This window comes from Palaemon carinicauda, chromosome 10 (assembly GCF_036898095.1).
Source record: "Palaemon carinicauda isolate YSFRI2023 chromosome 10, ASM3689809v2, whole genome shotgun sequence".
In the NCBI taxonomy this organism is placed as follows: domain Eukaryota; kingdom Metazoa; phylum Arthropoda; class Malacostraca; order Decapoda; family Palaemonidae; genus Palaemon; species Palaemon carinicauda.
The window spans coordinates 154,418,853-154,428,852 of record NC_090734.1 but is presented as its reverse complement, the minus strand read 5'-3'; positions in this window follow the sequence as shown (position 1 = coordinate 154,428,852).

Genomic DNA, 10,000 nt, shown 5'->3' with positions numbered 1-10,000 from the left:
AGGCCACAGCTTCTTCCATGCAGAATTGAGGGTCCGTCGAGTTAATCCCACCCAAGCCTGATCAATGATCTTTAAGCAGTGCACGATATTGAAGTGGCCCCTCCAAAATTCACGCAAAGTTAAGTTGGTGCTTTGCGTGACATTAAAGCACTGCTTGAATAAGTGCTTGGTGTACAGCTTCTTAAAATTAGAGATGACTTGCTGGTCCATGGGCTGGAGGATAGAGGTGGTATTTGGTGGAAGATACAGCACCTTTATGAACTTGAATTCATCGAAGATATCATCTTCAAGTCCGGGGGGGTGAGCGGGTGCATTGTCAAGGCATAGCAGGCACTTTAAAGGCAATTTCTGCTCATGAAGATACTTCTTCACAGAAGGACCGAAAACTTGGTTTACCCATTGCACAAAGAATTGCCTAGTGACCCAGGCCTTCGAGTTGGATCGCCAGAAAACATGAAGCTGATCCTTATCGACGTTGTGTGCTTTAAAGGCCCTAGGGTTCTCTGAATGGTAAACAAGCAAGGGCTTAACTTTAAAGTCCCCGCTAGCGTTGGCACATAGAGCAAGAGTCAACCGATCCTTCATTGGCTTATGCCCAGGCAATTTCTTCTCTTCAGCAGTGATGTAGGTTCGACTCGGCATCTTCTTCCAAAACAGCCCGGTTTCATCACAATTGAACACCTGCTGCTCTACGTAGCCTTCTTCCTTTACGATATTTTCGAATTTCTTAACAAAGTCAGTTGCAGCCTTTGTGTCCGCACTAGCAGCCTCTCCGTGGCGAACAACTGAATGAATCCCGGACCGTTTCTTAAATTTCTCGAACCAGCCACGAGATGCCTTGAAATCATCTAAGGAAGGCTCGGTTGAACTCTCCCCAGCATCACCCACAGAGCTCTCCTCCTTCAAGTCCGTAAAGATGGCGTGCGCCTTCTCGCAGATGACTGTTTCGGTGATGGTGTCGCCAACGATCTCTCTATCCTTAATCCACACTAGTAGAAGTCGTTCCATCTCTTCTATGATAGGGGTACGGCGTTTGGAAATTATAGTGATCCCCTTAGAAGGTTTCACTGCTTTAATAGCTTCCTTCTGTTTAAGGATTGTCGAGATCGTCGACATATTACGGCCATACTGTTTAGCAAGTTCACTCACGCGGATGCCACGCTCATGTTTTTCAATAATTTCCTGCTTAATTTCTATAGAAAGCATTTCCTTCTTCCTTTTCTCACCACTACCACTACCACTGGCAAAACTAAGCCTTTTTGGACCCATGATTTACGTAAATTATCGTTAATGGATGCACGTAAAAAATCACGATTAATTCACAGTTAATATCACAACGCAAAGAGCACAACCACACGAAGCCGGCGAGAACAGAGGACTGACCCAAGCCGCGCTAATTGAGCGTCCCTCCGAGGTCGATGTGCTGCCTTCTATCGGCGGAAATAAAAAACACTTCAGGCGCTATGAGCACCGACTACGCGTACGAGTATTGTTTACTTCGGGTGTTGAAAAAAACATTCGGGTGTAGAGTCGGAACGTGTTCGAATTGTACTTCGCGTGTCGAAAAATTCGGATACAACCGGTACGACGAAAATTGCTACTTCGTGTGTCGAAATAAAATTCGGGTGTAGAGTCAAAAATTTGCTCGAATTTTACTTCGGATGTTGGAAAATTCGGATGTAGATACGATCGTGTGTAGAGGTTCCACTGTTTATACACTCGTAAGACTTAACTTCTGTAATGGGATATATATATATATATATATATATATATATATATATATATATATATATATATCATCATCATCATCATTAGCCGTTACTAGTCCTATGCTGGATAAAGGCCTCAGAGACCTACCATACGGGTTGTAATGTCTTTTTATCTAGTGTACCCTCAAGCAAGAGAACTCTACCCTAAGGCAGTGGAAGACCATAGTAGAGAGGCTATGACATTACCCAAGACTAGAGAACAATGGTTTGATTTTGGAGTGTCCTTCTCCTAGAAGAGCTGCCTACCATAGCTTAAGAGTCTCTTGTATCCTTACAAAGAGGAAAGAAGCCGCTGAACAATAACATTACAGTAGTTAACCCCTTGAGCAAAGAAGAATTGTTTGGTAATCTCAGTGTTGTCAGGTGTATGAGGAAAGAGGAGAGGTATAAAGAATAGGCCAGTCTATTCGGTGTATGTGTAGACAAAGGGAAACAGCCGTAATCAGAGAGGGAGCCAATGTAGTACTGACTGGCCTGTCAAAGGACTCAATAACTCTCTAGCGGTAATATATTAATGGGTGGCTGTATTATCTTCGCAAATATGCTGTAAAAAATCTACTTGAAGTTGTTACAGAGACGCGTATTTTAGTCTAAAGCGTAACATAAGGAGGAGACCTTTGTGACGGGCCGAGTAAGGGTGTGAACTCAAGGGCAGTATGAGAGAAACTGAGTTATATATTAAGGAACACTCTTCTATATATACAAAACCTCAAGGCAACAGGACATAACATGTTCGAGAGACAGACAATGTTCATAGCAAAACAGCAGACATGAATTTTCATGTTCGTTTTAGTGCGAGGGAAGAGCGAAGATACAAGCATATTATATACAAAAGGAATTATGTACAATTGTGTGACACACGGTTGGTACACCTTACTACATGGTCTATGTCAGATCCTATCCCATGGTCTAAGGAAGACCTTCTCATATACTCACCATGTAAGGAAGGCTTTAAATGGCCAAGGAACACTTATTCATGGTTTATTTATGGAAGATTCTTCACCATGGTCTAACGAAGGCCTTAACCATCGTGTAAGGATGTGTCCAATGATCTAAGGAAGGCCTTAAATCATTAAAGGCCACTCATGAGTGGCAGAAGCAAGGGACAGTGACATTGCCCCATTAAGCAGGACAATGCCCTAGAGACTGCCTATATTACATATGATCAGCGCCCAAGCCCCCTCTCCACCCAAGCTAGGACTAAGGAGGGCCTGGCAATGGTTGCTGATAATTCAGCAGATAGACCTATAGGCTTCCCCTACCCCACCACACCCTTAGCTCACAAGGACAGTGAAGTTGCAGCGACCAAAGGAACTAACGAGTTTGACTTGCACTCCAGTCTGGCAATCACGAGACAAAGACGCTACCACTAGGCCACTATAATCCTTAAGGAATATCTTCATTGTCTAAGGAAGACCTTAATCATCGTTTAAGGAAGATGTCGATGGTCCAAGGAAGCTCCTACCCTTGGTCTAAGGAAGACCTTATCATATTTAAAGGAAAACCAGATCCCTGGTCTAATGATAACAATATTTATGGTCTAAGGCAGATCAGACCTTACCTTTGGACTAAGGAAAATCCTTCCCATGTAAAAAAAAGAAACTAGATAATAAAAAAAAAGTAACCAAAAAATATGAATATGCCTAATCAAACATCTTCTGAGTCTGTAATTATTATTATTATTATCATTAGCTAAGCTACAACCTTAGTTGGAAAAAACAGGATGCTATACGCCCCAGGGCTCCAACAAGGAAAAAAAAATAGTACAGTGAGTTTATTTTCAACGCATTCACTGCTCCCTGTTCCCAAGTCATAGCGCCTACTAATTGATAGGCCTATATATATATATATATATATATATATATATATATATATATATATATATATATATATATATATATATATATATAAAACAATTCTATAGGGTAAAGGATATTTCACAGTAAACCCATGTGCTAAATGACTATCAAACGCATTGTTAATAACTGTTTTTACCTTTCATGCATATATATATATATATATATATATATATATATATATATATATATATATATATATATATATATATATAGGCCTATATATATATATACATATATATATATATAATATTTTTTGACAACGGAATCACTAAATATAATTTATAATACTATTTTTTGACGCCGACTTAAGTTACAAGATCATTGTGCATTTCAGTATAGGCCTATGCATTAGGTAGGTAAAAACGCCAAACACGGATACAGTATTTTATAGTTTGAGTTCCGAATAAAATTCCTTGATTTAGGCCTAATTCAAAATAATTTTTGTCTGAAGTTTACGCCATTGTTCTTTGGAACATAGAGTAAAATCTCCGTAGATATTTTCCTTATTAGAATCTGAATTGAAACCGGATTTCATGAAATTCCCCAAATATTTATGTACGACAGTTAGTGCTAGAGATTAGCTCCTATTAATTCTTAAATGCATCAGCGGAAATATATGTTAGTTTTATCCAAAAAAATGACTGAATATTTCTAATATTGCATGATTTTAATATGTACAGACGAGATGTCGTTCATTACTGATCGTTAAAAACCAATCAATAGTCCGCCAATTGAAATTATACGGCCATGAATGCACTTTAATATCTGTTGATAGTCATTCTGTTGCAGCTGTTTTTTTTAGTGTCTTGGTAAGCCGGTAGACCCACGTGGCTATCACCCCATGCCGCATGCGCAGTACCCCCAGCGCGTGCGATCTACCGAGGTCTTCCCGAGTTGCCAACTAGTTGTGCCCTTAGTTTTTATTTAGTAAGAAGGGGGTTAAAATGCATATTTATATAATGGAATTAGTTTATAAGTATAATTTGATAACTTATGAATATTTATGTTTTGTAGATATGTCGTATATAAGCATAGAAAATATGATATAAAACAGATTAATTGGCCACTATTGAGTGCCAGGTATCTTCTCTCGCTCGGGGGTTGGGGTGCGTGCAGCGAAAGGGGTCCAGTGTAGCGTGATACGTGCTCGCGTTAAGGTAGAACCGTCATACCCGTCTGTCTCTCTTCTTATTTTTCGCTTCATCACTTCAAACACAAAACACACACAACCATGCTTATGCCCGGTGCCCTACCAGCCACCATGCCCTCCGGCATCACCACGCCCACGATGCACCCGCAGGCCCTCGAAGCGCCCGGGATCAGCCAGAAGGACACCACCTTCACGAAGATCTTCGTGGGCGGCCTGCCCTACCACACCACCGACAAGAGCCTGCGGGAGCACTTCGAAGTCTACGGCGAGATCGAGGAAGCCGTCGTCATCACCGACAGACAGACCGGAAAGAGCAGAGGCTATGGTTTTGTAAGTCCCTCTTTTGACAGTTTTTACTTTTTAGTTTTTGATGTTAACCGTTGCCTTGTTTGTTTGTTTGTGCGTGTGTCGGTATAACCACAATGATTATATATATATATATATATATATATATATATATATATATATATATATATATATATATATATATATTCCACTGCGTTTTAATGTATATATATATATATATATATATATATATATATATATATATATATATATATATATATATATATATATACATACGCCACTGCGTTTTAAAGTCTAGCCTTAGCCTTTGCATGCCTATAATGAGGTTGTTTGAGGTAAAACGATAGTTAAGCAGTTATTTATAGGTCTATATTATGTAGACCTTGTTTTTAAGTAGCGTGTTTTTTTTTTTAAATTGCCGAAGCATATATATTGTATCAAGTCCGGATTGCGTGTAATTTAGCCTGGAAATAAATTGATCACGTGATTTACTCTCTCTCTCTCTCTCTCTCTCTCTCTCTCTCTCTCTCTCTCTCTCTCTCTCTCTCTCTCTCTCTCTCTCTCTCTCGTGATAAGATTACATAGCCTGTACTTAATATAGAACAAGGGCCCTTTGTTTTAATTTCGAATATTTATATCAGTTACGATCTGAAATTATTCATTATTATTATTATTATTATTATTATTATTATTCTCCCTATTTTAACTCGCTATTTTTTGTAGTTATTCAAATTTAGTAACAACTCCTAGATAGACTTTTAAAAGAAATTTTTATAAATCGAAATTACCAATATGAGTTAGCACACTTCGGAACGTATGCCAACGGTCTATAAATTATTAATTTCGTTTTGTTATCTTTTGAATAACGAGTTGTTTTATACTTTTAGTTTTTATTTAAATATGTATAACTTTTATTTTTTATAGTTTTATGGGTAATAATTTATTTCTCGTTTACAAAAATTAGTATTTTGTTATATGGAATTTTTACGTTAGTACATTTGGGTTTATAATGTTCATATATATATATATATATATATATATATATATATATATATATATATATATATATATATATATATATATATATATATCCGTTTTTAAGTGGGGATACCATAGCCAGGATCAGCAAAGCTGTGCTAGTCGTAGCCACCTGTATTAGGTTGGTTTGCTGTGAGCGATCAAACGAAAATCTCCCACCGTCACCATTCCGGCCTGGCCAATGTGGTGATGAAAACTGGCCAGACATGAATAATGACATTTATGAGGCCTTTGTCCTGCGTGGGACCAGAAACGTCTGTAATTGTAGCTGTTTTATATATATATATATATATATATATATATATATATATATATATATATATATATAAATAATTTTTCTGAAAATCTGAATAATTCAGCCATAAATATTAGATTAACGGTTAGTTTAATAACGATCACCTAACTGCTGTGGTCTCTCTCTCTCTCTCTCTCTCTCTCTCTCTCTCTCTCTCTCTCTCTCTCTCTCTCATTTGGAAATGGTTTAAATAAAGAAATTTTTCGAATATATTAATCCTGTTGCTTTTAACTTTAAGGCGTTGGAGAACTAATTGTATAATGGAGAAATATTTGGAGAGAGAGAGGAGAGAGAGAGAGAGGAGAGAGAGAGAGAGAGAGAGAGAGAGAGGGGCTTTTTGTTTCAGTATCTTACCCGGAAGTACTTTACACCACAATAAGTAGCATGCGACAATTTCACGATTTATTTTATAGTACATTGTATATCAACTAAATGACCTAGTGTATTAAAATACACCAATTTATAAGGAAATATACACTTTATAGATTGTTAATGGATTTTTGTCATTTGTATGTATGTTTTTAAGAGAGGGGTGGGTGGTAGTTTAGAGTGTAATCAGCCTACTGAATGTTGCAACAAATATAATCTGATTAGAACAATAGATATGAAATGTAATTTTGCTGATGCAGCTTGTTTTTTGCAAGTTGCAATGTCAGGACGATGTTATTTTAAATGTTATTTTTAATTTATTATATATATTATATGATATTTTAACAGAATTACATTTTGATCTTTGAGACTAATGATTTGCTATAAAGGTGACAGTCTCTCTGTCCTTGAGAGAGAGAGAGAGAGAGAGAGAGAGAGAGAGAGAGAGAGAGAGAGAGAGAGAGGAATATGTTACCGGAACCAGCCATGGTGAAAGTGGTAGTCTATTTATTAACCTCAGTTTCCACCATAGAACAATCAAACAGGATGTGACCGGCGGTGTAAGCCACCGCCGGTAGTAAGTAGTGTCATGCATATATCAGAATTTTACACAATTTGGCCTTCTGTATAATTGGGATCATTGCTACAGGTGGTCAACTTGTTTTGGGATCACTGATATTAATGGTCAATTTGTTTGGTATCATTGGTACTGGCTGTCAACTTGTTAGGGACCACTTTGATGACAATGTTTTCTTGTGTCGGATCATGGATACCAATATTCTTTCTTGTTGAGGCTGATTTTATATGCCAAAAAAATTATTATTTTGGCATCATTAACGAATATGTTCACAGCAGTCTATATAAACTGTTTTTTTTTTTTTTTTTTAATCATTGTGACTAAAAAGTCTGTCTTGGTTTGAGAATACTGCTGGCGATGGCTAGGCCGATGTTAGATTTTCATATGGCTAGGGCGATGTTAAATTTTCATATGGCTAGGGCGATGTTAAATTTTCATATGGCTAGGACGTTGTTAATTTTTCGTATGGCTTGGCCGATGTTAATTTTTCATATGGCTAGGTCGAAGTTAGATTTTCATATGACTAAGATGATGTTAATTTTTCAAACGGCTAAGACGATGTTAGATTTTCATATGGCTAGGACTGTTAAATTTTTATATGGCTAGGCCGATATTAAATTTTCATATGGCTAGGACGATGTTAATTTTTCATATGGCTAGGACGATGTTAGATTTTCATATGGCTAGGACTGTTAAATTTTTATATGGCTAGGCCGATATTAAATTTTCATATGGCTAGGACGATGTTAATTTTTCATATGGCTAGGACGATGTTAGATTTTCATATGGCTAGGACTGTTAAATTTTTATATGGCTAGGCCGATATTAAATTTTCATATGGCTAGGACGATGTTAATTTTTCATATGGCTAGGACGATGTTAGATTTTCATATGGCTAGGACTGTTAAATTTTTATATGGCTAGGCCGATATTAAATTTTCATATGGCTAGGACGATGTTAATTTTTCATATGGCTAGGACGATGTTAGATTTTCATATGGCTAGGACGATGTTAGATTTTCATATGGCTAGGACTGTTAAATTTTTATATGGCTAGGCCGATATTAAATTTTCATATGGCTAGGACGATGTTAATTTTTCATATGGCTAGGACGATGTTAGATTTTCATATGGCTAGGACTGTTAAATTTTTATATGGCTAGGCCGATATTAAATTTTCATATGGCTAGGACGATGTTAATTTTTCATATGGCTAGGACGATGTTAGATTTTCATATGGCTAGGACTGTTAAATTTTTATATGGCTAGGCCGATATTAAATTTTCATATGGCTAGGACGATGTTAATTTTTCATATGGCTAGGACGATGTTAGATTTTCATATGGCTAGGACTGTTAAATTTTTATATGGCTAGGCCGATATTAAATTTTCATATGGCTAGGACGATGTTAATTTTTCATATGGCTAGGACGATGTTAGATTTTCATATGGCTAGGACTGTTAAATTTTTATATGGCTAGGCCGATATTAAATTTTCATATGGCTAGGACGATGTTAATTTTTCATATGGCTAGGACGATGTTAGATTTTCATATGGCTAGGACTGTTAAATCTTTATATGGCTAGGCCGATATTAAATTTTCATATGGCTAGGACGATGTTAATTTTTCCCTTGGCTAGGTCGATGTTTGATTTTCATATGGCTAGGACGTTGTTAATTTTTCATATGGCTAGGACGATGTTAATTTTTCCCTTGGCTAGGTCGATGTTTGATTTTCATATGGCTAGGATGATGTTAAATTTTCATATGACTAGGTCGATGTTAAATTTTCATATGACTAGGTCGATGTTAAATTTTCATATGACTAGGTCGATGTTAGATTTTCATATGGCTTGGCCGAGGTTAGATTTTCATATGTCTAAGATGATGTTAGAGTTTCATATGGCTAAGACGATGTTAATTTTTCACATGGCTAGGACTATGTTAGTTTTTCGAACGGCTAAGCCGATGTTAGAATTTCGCTACAGAGCGAACACCTGTAACAGTTGTGACGTCACGCCTCCACATGTGTGGAGGGCAGTGAACACGTCTAAGTGTGTGGCACTAATTACTTTTTATGTTACGTTATATAATGTTTTACCAAAATAGTATAAAAGTTTTATTATATAGATTATTAGAATTTGTTGTAATTTTTATTGCAATTTTTCCTGCAGGTGAAGGTTTTCTATATTCTATTGTTTCCTAAGTTCTCGAGTGTATCGTATATACATGAAAGACCTTGGCTTAAGCATATCTCTCTCTCTCTCTCTCTCTCTCTCTCTCTCTCTCTCTCTCCTCTCTCTCTCTCTCTCTCTCTCTCCTGGCACTTGGCCCATTATCGCTTCTGTTTCCGTGGGTTTAATTCCTTGTTTTTGGGGGACCGTTAAACCAGCTTTTTTAACAGCTTTGCCTCTGAGTCTCAGCTTTGGGGAAGAAGAAGGCGATGTTGTTCGCCTGTTTAGAAATTGATTTATTATTATTATTATTATTACTTGCTAAGCTACAACCCCGGTTGAAAAAGCAGGATGCTATAATTATGCACAGGGGCTCCAACAGGGAAAATAGCCCAGCGAGGAAAGGAAACAAGGGAAAATGAAATATTTTAAGAACCGTAACATTAAATGAATATTTCCCAT